This window comes from Gopherus flavomarginatus, chromosome 3 (assembly GCF_025201925.1).
Source record: "Gopherus flavomarginatus isolate rGopFla2 chromosome 3, rGopFla2.mat.asm, whole genome shotgun sequence".
In the NCBI taxonomy this organism is placed as follows: domain Eukaryota; kingdom Metazoa; phylum Chordata; order Testudines; family Testudinidae; genus Gopherus; species Gopherus flavomarginatus.
This window is the reverse complement of record NC_066619.1, coordinates 110,952,316-110,973,771: the sequence shown is the minus strand read 5'-3', so window position 1 is coordinate 110,973,771 and position 21,456 is coordinate 110,952,316. Positions and strand designations below refer to the sequence as shown.

The window sequence follows — 21,456 nt, the reverse complement described above, 5'->3', positions numbered from 1 at the left end:
GGGCCTCTGGCTCTTGGTGACTCACACTCCAAATAGCTCTCACTCCATCCGTGGGTATGGCAGCAACTTCTGGTGCCTGCGGATGCCTGGACAATGCATCTGCATCTGCATTGCTTCTCCCTGATCGGTATTGTATGCTGAAGTCATAAATAGCCAAAGAGGTCACCCATTTTTGTCCTGTAGCATCCAGCTTAGCACTTGTTAACACATAAGTCAGTGGGTTGTCTGTCTACACCTGGAACTGAGCAACATACAAGTAGTCTCAAAACTTCTCAGTGATGGCCCATTTCAAGGCCAAGAACTCCACCTTCCGGGTGGGATAGTGAGTTTCACTATCAGACAGTCCTCGGCTGGCAAAGGCTACAGGTTTACGTTCGCCTTCCACTTCCTGGTATAGGACTGCTCCCAGACCCTCCAAACTGGCATCAATATGCAGGATAAATGGCTTGCTTGGGTCAGCAAAGACTAGGATCGGAGCATGAGTTAGGCAAGTAATGATTTATCGAAAAGCCCTTTCCCATCTCTCATCCCATTGTGGCCCAAATGGTTCAAAGGGGCCGTAGTGTCTCTGCACAGGAGGCTTTGGGGACCTCCCCTTATTCTTGGTCTTAGATTAGTTCTTGCTGGACTGATATCCCCTGGTAAGATCATTCAGAGCTTTTACATTTGTAGTATAGTTTTTCACAAATCTGCAGTAGTAGCCACTAAACCCAAGAAAGTTCTTGAGTTCTCTGTAGTGACTTGGACGTGGCCATGTAGTGAGTGCTTCTATTTTATCGGGATCAGTACTCACACCCTCTTGGGACTTGATGTGACCCACATACTTCACTGAGGTTCTGCAGAACTGGCACCTGTCAATTGAAAGCTTCAAACCATAATCCTCCTAGATCTCTCCCTGAAAGGTCAAGAGTCATGTAGTCTAATGTTGTGCTCTACTCCTTTTGCACATCCCACATCCCACTCATGCAATGAGAACACCTTGGATCTTTCACAAAGTTTCCTCCTCAGGCGATCTTTCCACTCCTCGGACAATGGTGAATCTCCAAAGTCAAACTTTGCTGGGTCTATTGTCAGAACTTGAGTCTCACACTGGGGTTTTACAATTGATTCAGGCTCGAAGAGGTCTGCTATCTTTTGCCCTTGCTTCACAACAACATCTCGACTTGTTTCATTAGCAATCAGTATAGTCACCTTTTCCTGGGCTTCAGCAGGTATGGTTATGACTCCACTGGGGACCAGCACTCCTTCCAGGAGCTCTCATTCAACCAGCTGCTCTACCATTGCTAATGCCCTTTACTGTCTTTCAGCCTGGTACTCATGACAAGCACTTCTTGCTCTGTCCTTGCAGGCACTGCCAAGGGGGTTGTGCCCATGTACTTCAGTGCCCCAATCGGTAGTTCAGATGTCTCCTTTCTAGTAACTGCCTTTGGGGCCCTCTACACTCCCAAAGGTATGATCAAAGGCCTCTAGGCAGTCCTTTACACTGACCCCAGGGTCAGTGAGCTTCAGGGTGCAAATCACATCTAATGCTGGGCCACTAAGGCTCTCTATTAGACATCTTCGCTTTTCTGCATCGGGTACGGCCCACTCCTGCAGCATTTCAGTGGTATGCTCCAACCAAGGTTCAAACTCCTTTTCCTCAGCAAATAACCTTAACTTATGACAAGAGTTTGACGTAGCATGGGACAGCACAACTTTTTCCAATATTTGCCCCAGTGCTTTTGCTCAATCATCAGCTGAGGCTGTGGCCCCTGAGCTAGAGGCTGCAGAGCCAAGGCCCAAGAAGCCTGACATATTAGCCACTATACAAACAGTAATTTCCTCAAAATATAAACACAATTGTTTCCCAATGTAGTCATTGCGAGGGGCACTGGCCCAGGGATCCCAGACAAGCCCCTAAAGTGACCATTTGGGTTCATGCTAGGTGGGGTGGAAAGAAGATCAGCCCCTGAAGTTCTTTTCCACAACTTGGCACAATTCACCACCAGATGTCAGGGTAGAGCTCATCCTGACCTGTTTACTCTAATATCAGACCTCACCTTAAAATTTGCTACGGAATCTTTGCTGAGAAGTGGTTAGAGAATACAATTTTGATGTGTGTATGGATCATTAAGTTTCATGTTAAGATTTTTGCCTATCTACAGTTGGGGAAACAGAGATATAGCAAGGATGAGACCAAATTTTTCAAATGTTGGTGCCCAAATTAGGTTCTTCAATGCATATTCAGGAAACATTCTTTTACATAATGCATTATCAGCTTGTTGAACTCACTACTACAAGACAACACTGAATCCAAGAACTTAGCAGGCTAGATAGTTCAAGTGGACCCAATTTAAAAGTTAATTTCATTTTTAGAGGTGTTGCTGACTCTGGGTTTCCATAGTTTAAGTATTGGGAATATCACGGGAATCATTCATACCTCTAAAATCATAATAAGTTAACCCTTTGCATTTGGATAATGACAACATCCCCAGTTACATTAGATAAAATAAAAAACATAAGATAAAATATATAGATACATAGATCTATTCAATACAAGATAAAATCATAACATGTTCATGCCTCAGGAAAATAAGCCAACCACTAACTGAGTTAGCAAGAACTGTATCCTGTTGGAAAGTTATTCCATAATTGTCCATCACAGACAACTCCTCCGAAGTAACTAGATACTGTTGGAGAAAGGATACCATACCAGATGGATCATTGGTCTAATGTGGTATGGCTATTGCATTGTGATTCTATGCAATGCATCTCTATTAGTAGCCTGATTTTCCACCAGTTCTTAAAGACCATAGTACCCACTGATGTCTGGCATCTCTGCAAAACAAGTCATTTCAGTGCAGAAGTTTGTATGTAGATACATAGTTTAAAGAACCCTGAAATTTTGACTTAAGTTACTTTCCAAAGGTCCCATTACAAACAGACCTTTGGCAGAGGCAGGAATAGAATTAAAACATCCTTACCCCAATTCCCTTCTCTAACCACTAAATAACCGTTCTAGAAAGCTAGTTTTCAGTCAGTTTGTAGACTAGTTTTCAGATTTTGAGTTCTTTTTTATCATACAATTTGTTGTTGTTATTTTTGGGGTCTGGTTCTAACAACTAAGGGTATCATTACACATTTCATTCCCCCACGTCTATTTTTCATCAGCTGGCAAGAGTTTGTTTTCCTGGCCACTAAGAATGGATTGCAGTGAATCATTCCCAAAACACTCTCAGATCCAAATGACTTAAAAGAAATCTAGTTTCTTAGAATGCTGAGATCAGATCAAAATTAAATTGAAGGTAAACAGTACCGAAAAAAGAGCATATTTAGGTCTAGAACTCCCATGCCTCACCTAGTTAGGACCTGAACCCTTGACATCAAATAAATGCTCACATTTCAGGAGATAGCCTTTGATGACTTGACAGTGTAGAACCTCAGAATTCTGGACCTTAGTGTCAGTGAGCTTTCACATTTAAATCCTGGAGAGAGGTGTTCTGTGGGCAGGGGCGGCTCTAGGTATTTTGCTGCCCCAAGCACGGCAGGCAGGTTGCCTTTGGTGGCTTGCCTGCGGGGGGTCCACTGAATCCGCAGGACCAGCAGATCCTCCACAGGTAAGCCGCCGAAGGCAACCTGCCTGCCGCCCTTGCGGCGATCGGCAGAGTGCCCCCAGTGGCTTGCCGCCCCAAGCACGTGCTTGGTCTGCTGGGGCCTGGAGCCGCCCCATCTGTGGGTCTTTGAAATGTGCATGTGCAACCTTGTATTACATATTACTGAGGGAGTCCAAGGCATAGATACTTTAATGACCCAAAGGCAGAGACACCCTAGTATTTCACAAAGAAACTCTAATTTTTGCACAGGTTCAATATCTTGGTCAGTGCTTTTATTATTGTTTAGGTCTATCAAACAATACTGGATCAGATCAACAGTCCACTTAGCCCAATATCTTGTCATCTGAGAGTGGCCGGTGCCAGGGGCTTCAGACAGAGCAAACAGAACAGGTCAATTTACTGAGTGACCCTGTCATCCAGGCCCAGCTTCTGACAGTTGGAGGTTTGGGGACATCCAGAGCATGGGGATGTATCCCTGACAATTTTGGCTAATAGCCACAGATGGAACTATCCTCCATGAACGTATTGAAATATTTTTTGAATCCATTTATACGTTTGGCCTTCACAACATTCCCCATAGGTTGATTGTGCATTATGTGAAGAAGTACTTCCCTGGTTTTTTTTTAAACCCTGCTGCCTATTAATTTCATTGGGCGACCCCTGGTTCATGTGTTATATGAAGGGGAAAACAACACTTCCTTCTTCGATTTCACCGTACCATTCATTATTTTATAGATCTCTGTCAGTTCCCCTCGTTCTTCTCTTTTCCAAACTGAACAGTCCCAGTCTTTTTAATCTTCTCTGATATGGAAGCTGTTCCATCTTCCTAATAATTTTTGTCACCCTTCTCTGTACTTTTTCCAATTCTAACTTATCTTTTTTCAGATGGGACAACCAGAACTGCATGCAGTAGTCAAGGAGTGGGCATACTATGGTTTGATATAGTGGTATTATGATATTTTCTCTCTTATGATCTATCCCTTTCCTAATGGTTCCTAAAATGTAGTTAACTTTTTTGACTGCCACTGCACACTAAACAGATATTTTCAGAGAACTATCCATGATGACGTCAACATCTCTTTCTTGAGTGGTAACAGCTAATTTAGATCCCATTGTTTGTATGTATAGTTGAGATTATATTTTCCAATGTGCATTATTTCAACATAATATTTATATTATATGCACTTATGTTTTCCTGAGCAGGTAGCTGACCAGCTCCTGTCCTTTCCCATATGAATTTCAAATGCTCCTTTGAATTATGTATATCAGGTAAGTTTCATGAAAAAAATAGCTTTCCCCCCCATTTGGGCTGAATCATTAACATGTACCCACTTTATTGAATATTGATACTAGAACTTAGATCTCCCACCTTGCAAGAGCATGCCCTAACCAATGGGAGTATTCTGGGCCAGATCTCTGTCTCCTGTTGAAATTATTCCACTTATATTAATAATTATATTTTCATTGGATCATGGACTTGAATTTGGGCTTCCTCCTCCCAATAATCCACTATCCCAGGATTGTGCATGAAATTTTCAACAGGTCAATATTATCTTCCCCCATCACCTTTTCTTATACCTCTGAATTTCCTGATTTACCTCTGAGACAGAAGATTAATTTCCTTCTGTTCAATAATTCCATATTTTCAATAATACTAATCTATAGCAACTAAGAGTTCTCTACAGATGGTACCCCATCTGTCACACTCAGAGTCAAAGGGAACCTCATGTTTCCTAAAGAAACCTGTCCACTATGGCCAAGTTGCCCTTCACCACAGGAAGAAAGCCAACTTTTTTTGTTCAGCTGGCTTTTCCCCATTCCACCATCAGCTAATCTGAACATTAAAACAAAACAAAATAAAACCAAAAACCAAATGCATCAGTGAAGTTCCACTTCCCTTATATACTTTTAGCCCAGTGGTTCGGGCATTCATCCAGGATGTGGGAGATCCAGATTCAATCCCCGCTCTGCCAGATGTGTAGAAAAGGTTTGAACTCAGCTCTCCCATCTACTAAGAGAGTGCCTTAACCACTGAACCGTGGGGTATTCTGAGGAGAGTTTGCTCTTAGTTTCTCCTATTGAAGCTGTTCCACTTTGTATAGAGTATCTGAGTAGTCACTGCGCTGAGAGAGAGCAAGTGCAAGACTGGCTGTATAGACTGGTGGTTAGGTCACTCACCTGTGAGGGGAAAGCCCAAGTTCAAATCCCCACTCCAATGAAAACATAATTATTTATATAAGTGGAATAGCTGCAACAGGAAAGACAGACATCTGGCATAGAATACCCTATTGCTTAGGGCATGCTCTTGTGAAGTGGGAAATCCAAGTTCAAATCCCTGATCTACATGGGGCGGGGAGAAGAGTTAAACTTGCACCTCCCACATCCTGGGTGAGTGCCCTAAACATTAGGCTTAAGGTGATGGACGGAAGGGGAGAGTCACCACAATCTCCTCCTTTAACTGTTTGTGAACACTACTATGTGAATCTTTTGGCTGAAACTATTCAGCAAATTAGTGTCAAATTTACACATTGTTTCAGGTCAACCAAAACTCCATTATTTGGCAAATAAATTATTTATCTGAAAAAGTTTGCCAAGCTCTACTCATCACTGAAACGCAGCCAGCATGGAGGTGAAAGATACAACAATGAACTTTATTGAAACAGAACATGGCACTACTATACTCCCACACAACACTTTAGGAAATACAGTGTGAAATCAGGACATGCAGCTACACAGGCTATTGCTATTACACATGACAATGTGTGCCACCTCTATATATTTATGAGAAAGATAATTTAAATGCAACCATTTAACGAGAAATAAAACAGTATGTCTGTTTTCCACATAGCTCTACCTCCCTGGGCTCACTTCTGTGGGAAAGCATTTTCTTGTTCTGGGTGGCTTCTTCTCTTTTAGCCTGGCAGAAATTCCCTCCAGCTATCTCATATGGTAAAGCATCTGATTTGTATTACATGATAAATGCCTTTAGAGTCTGTGTGATTGTGTGTATGGATCTGTGTGCACAGAAAAACATTTAAACATGGGGTTAAATCCCTTCCTAATCAAGAGCATTTAAGCGCCTGCTTATGTGATATCCTGAGCAGCGCTATATGTCTGAATTGTGCCATGCTTCCTTAGTTTCATAACAAACCAAAAAGCTCATATCAAATTTTCTGGAAAATTCAGAGGCTTGCAAATCTTTTAATGAAATTAGGGTGAGATTTAAGTGAACTAAGGCTGAGATGTGCTCAAACTTGGGCTTATTTAAAGTTTTATGTGGAAAATGTGAAACTCTGCAGTTCTAGATGGAGTTTCACTTTGATGTCTGGGTTGTTTGAACCCAGAATTCAAATTAAAATTTAATAGGTGCAAACTCAAGCAAAGCAAAACTGGAAACAAGTTTGTATTAGCCATTTGATTACTCCTTTGCATTACTGCTGAGTTGTTCACAACGCTAGCAAATGTGGTGGATATAAAGTGGGATCAGGTGTTATATTTACTGATGAAATCCTCTAAAGCAGTGAATACTTAAACACATGATTTCTGCCTCTGTAAGCAATGATACATTTATGTGCATACAGGCTATCTGCCATTCCTGTTTTCATAGTCTGAAAATTAATGATTTATTAGACTACAGTAAGTTATAATTGAGATGTCTCTTAAAAATAAATGCAACACTTATATACATCAGATTGGAAGGTTTGGGATATAGAGAGGTTCTTACAATACTAAAATGCTGTCAGTGTGTTTGATTTGAGACACTAAGATACTTAGTCAAGCACTTAGAATTTATTTCCTGAAAATTATTGAAAACATACCTTATCAAAGAAAGATAATTAATGATTTCTAAAGATATGTTTACGTGAAGACATAGATAGCAGATTTATTTGTATTTGCTAATTGGAGGCAATTGTAGGAGGAAAGAAAAAAGCAACATAGTATCTTTAAGACTAATTAAAATTGATAGACTAGTCCAAGTAAATATAGTGTGAAGTTCAGATTATATGCTTTAGTTATTTTAATTTTCAGGTCGAACAGTACCCTAAAGAAGGTGATAAGTAGAGAGCAAAGTGCTGCCTTTTATGTTTTATTCCAAACCACTCAAATCACTTTGGTACTGGCACAAACACATTTTTGTTTATTTCAGCATATTTACATGAAAACTTAAAAAAAAAGACACAGATGAATACATATTTCTGATTAAGTGTGTGCCACTGAAATTGGATAAATAGGACTTCCAGAAATTAAGATGGGAAAACATATGTAAACTTCAAATGCTTGAAGTTGATGACAGTTTCCTACTTTAATACACTTCTGCTTTTGAAATGTTAGCTCTGTTAAAAGAATTCCAGAAGCCAAAAAATACATCATTTTCTTTAAAAGCAAGTGGTGAGGTGCAAAATACTACAAAACTGTTTTGAATTAGTCAGTATTTCTGTTTGTATTTGTACACATTCATATTTTAAATGGTGTATGTGTAGGTGTGTGCATGATACACAAAAAAACTATGTAAAAACATTAGGGTTTCAAAGTAAAAAACTCAAAGGTTAAGAAATGTCATAATTTAGATTGCTTTTGCATCCTTAGTTATGGCTCCCTTGTGCTTATTCATTATTCTACAGTCTTTAATTACATGACCACATCTGCATAGTATTTTTTCCACAGAACCCCTGCCTCACTCTGTGCTCAGGATAGACAATGCTCACTTAATGATCAGCTATTCGGTATTCTGCTTTTGCCTCGTTGTTCAATGTGTGGCCTAGGCCTCATTTACTACACACTATTCAAAGCCTGCTCTGTAGACAGAAATATTAATTTCCTCAAAAGCTTGTCTATGGCACTTCTCACTACAGTATCCTAGTGCTTCACAAACATTACTTTCTTCCCAAAACCTCTGTGAGGTGAGGAGGTAAAATAATCCCCATGTTACAGATGGGGGACGGGGCACAAAATGATTGAAGTTAACACGTATCCACTGATTTTGGGTGCCCACTTTGAGACACCTGTGACCTGATGCTTCAGAATACTTATTATTTAGAACTTATGTTCAAAAAACAGTTTATTTGACTTCAGTTGCAGTCGTGAGTGCTTAGTACTTCTGCAAACCAAGTCACAGGGTCTTAAGTCAAACACCCACAAAATTAGGAATAGAACCAGTGACCACCTGAAGAGTTGGTTTAAGTGTCTTGCCTAACATCACATAGGAACTCTGGCACAGGCAGGTATAAAATCCAATTCTCCTGGACAGGAAAACTGATTGCTACCAGTGTGACCATCCTTTTGCTTCTTGCAATTCCCTACCTCATTCACTATATACCTTTCAACTTCTCCAACAAATAAGGCACCTACGGACAACAGTCTTCTTTACTACACTACCATGATTCATCCCCAGAACACAGGAAATTGCAGGATCAGGGTCTAATGTTGATAGGGTTGCCAGGCGTCTAGTTTTCTACCAGAATGCCAGGTTGAAAAGGGACCTTGGTGGCTCATTAAAAGTCTGGTCGGCAATGCAGCGGGGTCTGGGACTAAGGCAGGCTCCCTGCCTGCCCTAGCTCTGTGCACCTACTGGAAGCAGTCACCAGGTCCCTGCAGCCCCTAGACGCATGGGTGGACATTGCCCCTGCCCCAAGGGCCATCCCGGAAGCTTGCATTGGCCAGGAACTGTGACCAATGGCAACTGTGGGGGCGATGCCTGCAGGTGTGAGGGCAGCACACAGAGCCTCCATGGCCGTCCATGCGTCTAGGGGCTGCAGGGACCTGGCGGTCACTTCTCAGGATCCTCAGTAAACACCACCGGGAACCTGCATTCCTAACTCTCTCACACCCCCCAACCTGCTGCCTCAGCCTGGAGTCTGCTCCTGCACCCAAACTCCCTCCTGGAGCCCATACCCCCAATACTCCAACCCTCCGCCCCAGCCCACTTCTGCAGCGCATACCCATCATCCCCAGCCCAGAGCCCTCTCCCACACCTCCAAACCCTCATCTCTGGCCCTACCCCAGATCCCACACCCCTAGCCAGAGCCCACACTCCCTCCTGCACCCCTACCCTCTGCCTAAGCCTGGTGAAAATGAGTGAGGGTGGTAGAGAGTGAATGGCAGAGGGAGGGGGGATGGAGCAATCGGGGGCAGGGCCTTGGAGAAGGTGCAGGGCAGAGGTGTTTGGTTTTATGCGATTAGAAAGTTGGCAACCCTAAATGTTGACTTAATTAAAATATTTGGAAATTTCTCAAACCATATGTGATGAGGCACACTCGCCTCGCACTGGATGGGAAGGGGTTAATGCCACATTGTAGGCTGAGGAAGCCACATCTCCTTCTCCCTACTGAGTATGCTCCAGGTGTACCAGTATAAAAGAGAGCAGCCCAGCTCAATCAGAGAGAGACACGGGGAAGTATGTGTTCCAGGAGCTCCTGCTGAGGACGGCCTCCAGCCTGTGCCAGAGGAGAGTGGACACGTGGACCACAGCCTTGGACCCCAACGGCCGGGGGCACAAAGACAAAAATGGGAATGACTCCCCGAGTCAATCCCTCTTTTATGGTATCTAAAAATAGAGTCAGTCCTGCCTAGAATATGGGGCAAGTGTACTAGAGAACCAGTGTACCAGAGAACCAGAGAGCACAGCCACTCCATGTCAGATCCCGCAGAAATGAGCTACATGCCATTCTAGGGGGTGCCCCTGCAACAACCCCACCCATTGCTTCCCTGCTCCCCCAACCCACAGGGAGTGGCCACTGCTGGGGAACCAAGAGATCCCAATGCCTCCTGGACTACAACACCCGACACTGCGGTAGGAAGTGACCCAGGGGTGGTGTCGGAGTGGTATCTCCCACCGAGGTAAGCTCGGAGTCTTTCGGTGAGACTCCCCACTGAGCTGGTAGCTGGTTGTTCCACCACTACTAGGGCCCTAGGTGGGGGTCCGGTGGAATCGGGTGGGCCTGGGTGCCCCTACCTGGGACTCTGGCCCTCCTGCCAGCGACTCCCATGAACTCTGGTCATTGGGACACACTGCCCTGACAGTAGGAGCACGTTGTTTGAACTCCGGCCAGTAGGATGTGCTACCGCAACCGAGAGGGGTGATCCTATAGACTCTGGCCATTGAGCAACTCTACCCCACAGCTAAGCCCAGATGTGCAGAACTGAGTTGGGGGAAATAGGCATGTAAGGCTCGTGCACCTGCCCCTATTTCCCAAGGAAGGCGGGTGCACTTGCCCCGCACTGGATGGGGCCCACCTTAATCCTGTCCCACCATACCTACAGAATGTGTGTGTTATGACCTTTATATAGATATAGTCAATCAAGTCATATAGATCTGTACTACTATATGGGATCAAAGTCAATACTTTTTGCTCATTTCAATAGAAACCTCTTTCAATGTGTGTCTGTCTTTGTGATATGTATACTTGTGCATTTGATATGTAAAATATTTGCCTGCTGTATTATTGTCTAGCCCTCTTTGAGGAAGGATGACCCAATGTTTAGAATACTGGCCTGGGACTTGGGACACCCCAATCCAACTTTTAACGCCTTTGCTTATAACTGAAACAAATCGGAACAGATGCCATTAATGAGAAAGTTTTCTTTCTGCATCCCAGAACCCTTGGTCAGGTCAGTCTAACCCCAGAATTTAAGAGACACCTCCCTCCCCCAAAAACAGAGCAATGAAGAATAGGCCCACCAATAGGTATTACCCAAGATGATCAAGACACAACATCATGGCTTCAGGTGCCCGTAAACTGCCAGAAACAGGGACTGGATTGCAGGGTATGGATCACTTGATAAATTGCACTGTTCTGTTCATTCCCTTTGAGGCATTTGGTATTGGCCATTGCTGGAGGACAATATGTTGGGCCAGATGGGCCATTAGTCTGATCCAGCATAACCATTCTTATGTTCTTAATTGTATGGCATTACAAGGTTAAGTGATGCATCTTAAGAAATCCCACTTGGTCATATTTTGCCTACATATCAGAGTCCAGCCAAGTTGCAAAAATCTTTACAGAGATTTCTACCAAGAACTAATCCAAGACGGATTAAGATCAGGGACAAAGACAAATATAATGACCATGGGAGTCAACCTATGGTAAAGGGGTATATAAACCACTTTCACCTATAAAAACTTGAGTGAGTCCGCCAGGAGCTTGTAAACATTTGACTCTGAAGCCATCTAGGCCCAGACTCACTAGAGATTCAGGATGAAGCACTGGATTAATACACTGGATATGTTGTTTCAATTGGCAGCTCTGCTACTTGATTCCTTTATGGTATTGAGAAAATGACAATCTGTAAAATAGAGATTTGAACACTTCCTTTTGCTTGCCATTGGTTGTTCTTGTCTATTTAGATGGGAGTTCTCTGGGGACAGGAACTGCCTCTTACTATGTGCTTGAACAGGGCCAAGCGCAATGGAGACGTTATCTCCACTGGGACATCTGAGAGCTACTGTAATACAAACAATGAACAACAATAACCCTACTCCAATTTTGCTGAGATTACTTCTCCAAGGGCTTGTCTACACCTTAAAGCTTTTAGCAACAAGGCTCTGTCAACACAGCCTTGTAGCTAAAAGTCAGCTTGTATATATATGCTCTTTGTCAGTACTTTGTTGGCACTTTTGCTGACAAAATACTTCCACCCCACAAGCAGCGTTACCTTTGTTGGCAGGAGCGCCGCATCCACACTGCCACTTGCGTTGGCAAAACTTTTATCTTTTGGAGTGGGGGGGGGGGGGCTCTTTTAAGTATCTGTGAAAGTTTTGTCAATAACTTTGCAGTGTAGGCATATCCCAAGATAGATGTAAGCCTTGTAAACACCATTTCAGTGTAAAGGCGGGGTGGGGAAATTTTTTAAAGAATTTTGTCATGCCCCACATTCTTGCCATTCTGCTCACTGAAGATCTTTTGTGAAGCCACAAGTATAATTCATTCCCTTGTTCTCAATGTGCCTAATTTCTTTATCACAGATTTTATCAGAGGCATCATATTCTGTAGCATTTTGTCACACAGTCTGCCCAACTTGTTCCCTTGTGTGTGTGTCAGGCAGGAATGAGGGGGGATGGAATTCTACAGCATTCCAGTTTAAGGGTATGTCTACACTAAGGGATTATTCCGATTTTACATAAACTGGTTTTGTAAAACAGATTGTATAAAGTTGAGTGCATGCGGCCACACTAAGCACATTAGTTCAGTGGTGGCGTCCATGGTCCGAGGCTAGTATCGATTTCTGGAGCGTTGCACTGTGGGTAGCTATCCCGTAGCTATCCCATAGTTCTCACAGTCTCCCCCACCCATTGGAATTTTGGGTTGAGACCCCAATGCATGATGGTGCAAAAACAGTGTAGCGGGTGATTCTGGGTAAACGTCGTCACTCATTCCTTCCTCCATGAAAGCAACGGCAGACAATCATTTCGCGCACTTTTTCCCTGGATTGCCCTGGCAGATGCCATAGCACGGCAACCATGGAGCCCACTCAGCTTTTTTTTACTGTCACAGTATGTCTACTGAATGTTGCTAACAGACGCGGTACTCCAGTGCTACACAGCAGCATTCATTTGCCTTTGAAAGATAGTAGAGACAGTTATCAGTTGTTCTGTACCGTCTGCCATGCTATTGTAAATTGGCGATGAGATGACGGTTATCAGTCGTTCTGTACCGTCTGCTGCTGTCATGGGTGCCCCTGGCTGAGGTCGGCTGGGGGCACAAAGACAAAAATGGGAATGACTCCCCGAGTCAATCCCTCTTTTATGGTATCTAAAAATAGAGTCAGTCCTGCCTAGAATATGGGGCAAGTGTACTAGAGAACCAGTGTACCAGAGAACCAGAGAGCACAGCCACTCCATGTCAGATCCCGCAGAAATGAGCTACATGCCATTCTAGGGGGTGCCCCTGCAACAACCCCACCCATTGCTTCCCTTCTCCCCCAACCCTCCTGGGCTACCATTGCAGTGTCCCCCCATTTGTGTGATGAAGTAATAAAGAATGCAGGAATAAGAAACACTGACTTGTCAGTGAAATAAAATGAGGGGGAGGCAGCCTCCAGCTGCTATGATAGTCCAGGCAGGACATTAAATGGTGCGGGCGAGAGGAGCCCAGCATCCCGCTTCTATGATAGTCCAGGAAGTACAGAATCTTTTCTTTACACATGAAAGGGAGGGGGCTGATGGAGCTCAGCCCCCAGTTGCTATGATGAAGACGGTTACCAGCCGTTCTGTACCATCTACTGGGAATGACCAGGAGTCATTCCTATTTTTACCCAGGCGCCCCCGGCCGATCTCACCTGAGGCCAGCCAGGAGCACTCACAGGCTGATGATGACGATGGATAGCAGTCATATTGTACCGTCTGCCACCGGGAAGGGGAGGGGAGAGGATACTGCTGTTTACTGCTGCAGCATCGCGTCTACCAGCAGCATGCAGTAGACATAAGGTGACATTGAAAAAAGTCAAGAAACAATTTTTTTCCCTTTTCTTTCATGGGGGGGAGGGGGTAAATTAACGAGCGATACCCTAAACCACCCCGGACAATGTGTTTGACCCTACAGGCATTGGGAGCTCAGCCAAAAATGCAAATACTTTTCAGAGATTGCTGGGGACTGTGGGATACCTGGAGTTCTCAGTCCCCCCTCCCTTCCTCCATGAGCATCCATTTGATTCTTTGGCTTTCTGTTACACTTGTCATGCAGCACTGTGCTGTGGACTCTGTATCATAGCCTGGAGATTTTTTTCAAATGCTTTCGCATTTCGTCTTCTGTAACGGAACTCTGACAGAACAGATTTGTCTCCCCATACAGCGGTCAGATCCAGTATCTCCCGCACGGTCCATGCTGGAGCTCTTTTTGGATTTGGGACTGCATTGCCACCCATGCTGAGCTCCATGCTGGGCAAACAGGATATGAAATTAAAAAGTTTGCGGGGCTTTTCCTGTCTACCTGGCCACTGCATCCAAGTTCAGATTGCTGTCCAGAGTGGTCACATTGGTGCACTGTGGGATACCGCCCGGAGGCCAATACCGTCGATTTGCGGCCACACTAACCCTAATCTGATATGGTAATAGCAATTTTAGCGCTACTCCTCTCGTCAGAGAGGAGTACAAAAACCAGTATAAAGAGCCCTTTATATCGATATAAAGGGTCTCGTTGTGTGGATGGGTGCAGCGTTAAATTGGTTTAATGCTGCTAAAATCGGTTTAAACGCGTAGTGTAGACCAGGTCTAAGAGTGGTCATGAAGTACCAATAAAAAGGTGCATCTGGCTGCCTCTAATTCTAGTCTGGAGCAAGTTACCGTATCTGTAACAAACTTAGTACAGGGTCCTTCACAGTCCATTCTCTCTAGCTCTCCATTTTTTATTTAACTTTGTAGTTCTCTTTAAATTGAATTAAATCACATTTCTTAGGAAGGTTCAAGCTGTTGCCCAGTATGAAATAGAATATATTTTTTTCTATTGGGTAAGCATAGCTAAATAATTTAGCATTGCTCTTCCTGAAATTTCATGAGAACTAGCTCTCTGAATTACGACATGCTTATTCCCCTGAATTAGGTCTCCCTGGGAGGTGTGTTCCAGTGTATAGGTAATCTCTTGACTAGATCAGAGAAGTAGGAGGTGTGAGTTCTGGGTTCTGCTTCCAAATCTGCCGCTGACTTTCTGTGAGACTTAGAGTATCTTTCAGGGCCTCAGTTTACATAGCTGTAACACAGGTATATCATTACTTGCCTACCACCAGGGCCGCCCAGAGGGGGGGGCAAGTGGGGCAATTTGCCCCAGGCCCCGGGCTCCGCAAGGGCCCCCAAGAGAACGGGCGAGGTTCCTGCCCTAGCCCAACCCTGCCTCTGCCCCTCACCCAGAGCCTCAACGGATCCAGCAGTGTCCCTGAACAGCAGTGCACTGTGGCTCCGGCGGGACTCCTGAGCTCCCAGCCTCGCCCCCTTACCATGTGGTTCTGAGTGGGGCGGAGCTCAGGAGCCCCGCCGGAGCCATGCCGCACCGCTGTTCAGGGACACTGCTGGATACAGCGCGCTAAGGTTCCGGGTGAGCGGGGCGCCAGGGGTAAGGGGCCGGGGCTGGGGGGTGTTGGCTAAGGGGCAGGAAGTCCTGGGGACAGTCAGGGCACAGGGAGGGGGCAGAGGTGTGGGGGGGCGGTCAGGGGACAGGGAATGCAGGGGTTGGATTGTGAGTGTTCCATGGGTTTGTCAAGACTCAGTGGGGGGGTGGATAGGGGTCGGGGCAGTCAGGGGACAGGGAGCAGGGGTGGGGTCCCGGGGTGGTGGTGGTGGGTCTCTTGGGGATGGTGAGGGGGCAAGGAACAGGATAGGTTGGGGATTCTGAGGGGGGTGGGCAGTTGGGGGGCAGGAAGTAGGGGGGTCAGATAGGGGGCAGGGCCAGGCTGTTTGGGAGGCACAGCCTTCCCTACTCTAAAGCTTATTCAGCAGTTTGAGGCTTGCAGAAGAGCCAAGCTGTTAGCTTTTCCATTAGGGCTACCATCCATTTTACTTCTCAAATGCCGAATTATAGTCTATATTTAATTTCAGTGCCATAGGGAGATTCATGTCAGGGGAGAGTAACTTCATTTAAAATTAGCCACTGGGGGAGGGATCACATGAGAAGAACAATATCCTACACCACCTACCTCCTTCCTGACCCTATCTAGGGAGACACCTTCCCCCCCCCCCCCGGGCATTCCCTGAGGCTTCAGAGGATTTAATTCAGTGGTTCTCAAACTTTTTGTCCTGGTGACCCCATTCACATAGCAAACCTCTGAGTGCGACCCCCCCTCCACACATTGAAAACACTTTTTTGTATATTTAACACTATTATAAATGCTGGAGGCAAAGCGGGGTTTGAGGTGGAGGTTGACAGCTCACGACCCCCAGTAATAACCTTGTGACCCCCTGGGGGGTCCCGACCCTCAGTTTGAGAACCCCTGGGTTAATTTAATTTTAGCACCCTGTGTCCATTCACAGACATGTGCTATTTTGAGCGTGTCAGTCTTCACAACATAGGCTCATCCCAGATTCTGGAACAAGCTCAAATGCTCAATTCGTGGAGTATGTACATAAGCTATACTAAAGACAAACCCACAGTAACTGTCTCCAGTTTGTGAGGGACCCCATGGAGCCAGTCTCTAGGAAACAGATAAATGCATGGAGGCTAAGTCCATTAATGGCTATTAGCCAGGATAGGTAACGAATGGTGTCCCTAGCCTCTGTTTGTCAGAGGGTGGAGATGGATAGTAGGGGAGAGATCACTTGATCATTACCTGTAGGTTCACTCCCTCTGGGGCACTTGGCATTGACCATTGTCGGTAGACAGGATACTGGGCTGGCTGGACCTTTGGTTTGACCCAGTATGGCTGTTCTTATGTTCTAACCTAAATGAACCCAAAGTTATGGAGACAGATATGAGTCAAGAAAGCCAGCTGAGTATGAGAAACCTGGAAAAATCTCTGACTGGATGGGCTCAGGCGTTTGGTCACAAGCTGAGGTGGTTCAAAAGTTTTGGATCTTTTGAAGCAGAATTTTTTAGTGTTTCTTTAAACAATCAAACACAGCAAGCAGCAAACATTTGGCGCACACTTCTGAAACCCCAAACCATATTCAGGTTTTGGTAGACTAATTTCAGCTTTTTAATTAAAAAAAACCACAACAAATTTTGAAGGAAAGCAGACATTGTCCGTGATTTTTTTTTGCTTTTTAAAAACACCTAGTTTTCGATCCAAAAAAAGTTTTGAGGGAAAATATTTGTCCAGCCCTTTTAATGAGCTTTAGTGCCTTTTAGCACTAGCTGATGCTGAGAACCAGCGATACCTTGTAAAGAAGTTTTCTCAAAGCTGGATTTGTGCCGAGATGCAGAAGGTTTATTTTTCCCAGGGCTGCCTCTGGCAGGGAGCAAGTGGGGCAATTTGCCTGGGCCCCGCAGGGGCCCCCACGAGAATATAGTATTGCAATTTTTTTTATGGAAGGGGCCTCCAAAATTGCTTTGCCTCAGGCCCCCTGAATCCTCTGGGCGGCTCTGCCTACCACACAGGGCTAATGTGGTTAATTGTCTCTGAAAGCTGGACAATATTCCCTAAAAGTTCAGAGATGCAGCATAATTTGATATTCCATATGTGCAACTCTTGGACAACAGACACTTTTCCACTTACAATCAAAAGCAGAAAAAATTAAACCAATTAAACATTACTCCTTACTTCCCTCTTCCTGTAGCGCTCTCCTTTCCAACCTCATTCAGGTGATACAAAGATTCTTCACTCCCCAGGCATTATTAGGATACCACCTCAGCTTCTTAGTATTCTTGAGTATTATGTTCACAAAATTAAGTACTGTAGCCCTAAAGCTTGAGGTTGCCAGTATGCAAATACTTCTAAAGACCAGGATAGGATCATACCACTTTAATAGAAACCCAAGGTGACTTTGCAGAGCATGTAATTTATATATAAATATGTAACCAGAACAGAGAGAAATATTCTTTGAAATGTCTGATACCATGGAACACAAGTATGACTCCAATTTCATGGTGTGACTAATTACAGGAAATGACCAACCTCCAGAGTGTATACCAGCATTACATAAAAAATATCACTTCCAACTAAAACCCTTATATGTAAGAACCAGAATCAATTTGTGATAACAGTAACAGTTCTCATCTCTGCAACTGACCTCATGACATGAGCTTAATAAAATACAAAATCTATTAATAATGGTGCTTTCGAATAGGCAGTTAGACTGTTTAAAGAGAAACACTGTACAAAACCTCTTGGTTTTTTGCATAATAGAGAAATGGGGTATCTGAACTAAATACCATAACTAGAAGAATCTTTCCAATTTACATATCAGTTGTCAAATGCTGGACTGTGAAGACTCTCAAGGAAACTTTAAAACTCAAGCAGTGTCAAAAACCTCATAGAGATCCATACTATCTATCATGTAGCAAAGTAGGCTATAACTTCAACAACAACAAAAACAAACCACCTCCACCAATCAATCTCACTCTCCATTTAAGTCAAGAACAAACTGCATTAAGTTGCTTTCTTCTCTATGCATCACCAAACCAAAAAACTCAGAGCAGAAAAACACATTTCCCTGCATGCATTTGAAACACTTTGAAGATTAATTGTTTTTTATTTACTATACAGCATACATAATTATAAGTTAAGGTCAGTTTCCCTTGGCCAGTTATGGAGCAAAAATGTAACACACCACTTCAACTCTATCATCATGCTTAACAGTTAGGTGAAACAGTGCCAAGTTTCAGGAAAGCCAGGATTAAAAACAACCAGGGACTACAGTTCAGTTCCCTCCATTAGACTGATTAACTGCAAGCACTTCTGACAGGCAATATTTTCAAGAGTCTCTGAACAGTTAAGGAATAAAACATGCTGAGCTTTGAGTATGTTCAATAGTATCTTCAGTGCTGAGATTCAATTATACTGTTCATGTTTTCTTACTTCACCCATTACTATGGTATCTGAACACCTTCTGACATTTCTTTTCTCTGTTCTTTTATCTAGTTGGAAAGTTTATCCATCAGTACCCTTCAGCTTTTTAACAGATCCTCCAGGAATCCTGTAGTCATTTCATTGAGTTGCATTGCTGTAGGGAGGTAGTGTTAACAAACGGAAGAAACTATCCACCATTACTTTGGCTAATCTGATTTTTCTCTTTCTATGAACTCCTAGTGGCAACAGACTCTCTGGACAATTTGGTGAAACTTACACTTACTGAACATTAGATAAATCAATATTTAAGTTGGGCTGAAAGCAGTATCTAAGTTTATAGTAATATTTATAATCTGAGAGTCTGTCAACTGCTTTAAGAAAAAAAAAATGTTTTGGTGTGTCCTCCCCCCCAAAATTTGTGACACTAAGCTAGAAGCTTAAACTTCCTCATTCCTCTCTAACGAGGTCAACTTTGTATGGAAATACTTTTATGATGCTGTTTTCTGTTTAGGAGTACCCCCCATAAATCTCATCCCTTTTTCCTAAGTCTTCCTCCTCCCCGCCCCCCAAATGCGCTAACAGTGCTAGGAACATTCGTAACAATGTGCCCATTTCTGATAAGAATGATCTGTGGAGGCCTCATATAGGATATCACTGGAGGCCTCAGTTCCCACACTAACTCCCTAATTATCTCCTTCTCTTCTTTCCCTGAAAAATGCATTTAGAAAACAGCAGGTGCCACTGCTCCATATTAATTTCCAAACAGTCTCTCACTGGGGAGGATTGTGATTAAAGCGAATCCCTTTGTAGATTCCAGATTTTGCAAATTCCAGAAGTTAACTCCATATTAGATTGGTAACAGTGTTTCTTAGTATTTTGGTGATATCACTTCAAAATGGTAGAGTTCGTTCATTTCTCCCAAATTTTTTAGCAAGATGTGAACTTCCATCAATGATAAAAATTTCCTTTGGAATCCCTTTCCAAGGAAATCAGATGATTTTTAAATTAGGCTGAAATTAAACACCAAAATAATTTGTGTGTCCATTGAAGAACAAACAGTGCAAACAGTATTTTGTATATCTACATTTATCTTTCTCACAGACAGATTCTACTATATGCGTATGATATATTCATGGCACACTAGAAATTATGCTATACTATCCATAAATGTTTATTTTCAAATGTTTTCATACTTTATTTTTTAAATAATTGGGCACTGTCTTAGCTGAGTACTTATGTTTACCTATCAGAAGGCAGTGTCACTAATTTTCTGAAAAGATATATATATATATATATACAAGTACACTTTGTTTCAAAGACAGCCTTATGCAGTTTAAATCAGAACCTCTGAATTACAAGCACAGATAAAGGCATTTTCCACCACTGCATTATGAACTGAATTTTTAATTCTGTTTTGTTGTTAGAAGTCAGCAAACTTTGTAAATTAAGTCTTAAAACAAACCTCCAAATTTGTAAGATTTTGCCTACCTGGAGTTGAGGCTGATCAATTCTTCCAATGCTGGCACCAACATTGTGTCAATCAAACACTTAACTAGATATCAAGGGCCAGGAGAACAGTTTCCTTTTATTCCACCTGGAAAAAAATATTGTCTGTCACTTTTTTCATGGTCTTCCAAGCATAATAAGACAATTCATTACGTTATCTTTGCCTGTCACATTAGGGGTTCATCGGAAAACACACACGAAGGACTGAAGCATAAACTATTTGACTCTGTGACTTACTCCTAAATTTTTAATACAGCATGTACATAAGTGAATAGGGCCATCTATCCTTTATTTTATTTGATGGGTCTCTTATGAAATATATTAAGTATTATATTAATTTATAGTTCAATTAATTTAAGAATATATTAATTTAAGATAAGCATTTCTAAACATTAGCATTGAAGTGTACCAAATCACAACATCCAACAGTGGAAAGTAAAATAATTTTTAGACCATATTACGTTAGAACGGGGTTCCATTTATGGTAGGAAACTGAGCTTAAAGTTGTATCTGCATTAGGTCTTACACTACTGAGCATTGTTTTTCCATTGCTCATCTTACTACTAACTAGTAGAGAATACAGAGTCTGCAGAACTACACAAAAAAGTGATCTATTGATTTTTTAAAACTGAAAGGCAAATATTTGTTTGTTGCTTGGTTTTGCTGATATGAAAAATCTCAGAGGCCACAGCAATAGATTCCAATGTTTCTAAATGAAATACAAATATAATAGAAGGCAAAATGTAAAACAAGGCATAAAATATTTATTTTTCATTTTAAAAATTTATTTTGATTAAATAACTAGATGATCACAGCTTTTTCACAGCACTCAGAATGAAAAGGAATGGAGGGAAGTAAGGAAGCATAAGTAAAGATAAAAAATTGAAAAATACATACACCCTTCACTAGATCTAAATATGTTACAATA

The 21,456-nt window shown here is 42.9% G+C and overlaps 1 protein-coding gene across 43 annotated transcripts in view; it reads right to left on the bottom strand.

The window, feature by feature from the left end:
* Positions 1 to 21,456, bottom strand: part of PTPRD (protein tyrosine phosphatase receptor type D) — a 1,732,597-nt gene that overhangs the window by 1,268,529 nt on the left and 442,612 nt on the right. For all 43 annotated transcript variants that reach the window (XM_050942985.1, XM_050942995.1, XM_050942996.1 and 40 more), the window contains exon 4: positions 20,511 to 20,616. The gene's annotated coding sequence lies outside the window, so the exon portion shown is untranslated. The remainder of the gene's footprint in view (positions 1 to 20,510; positions 20,617 to 21,456) is intronic.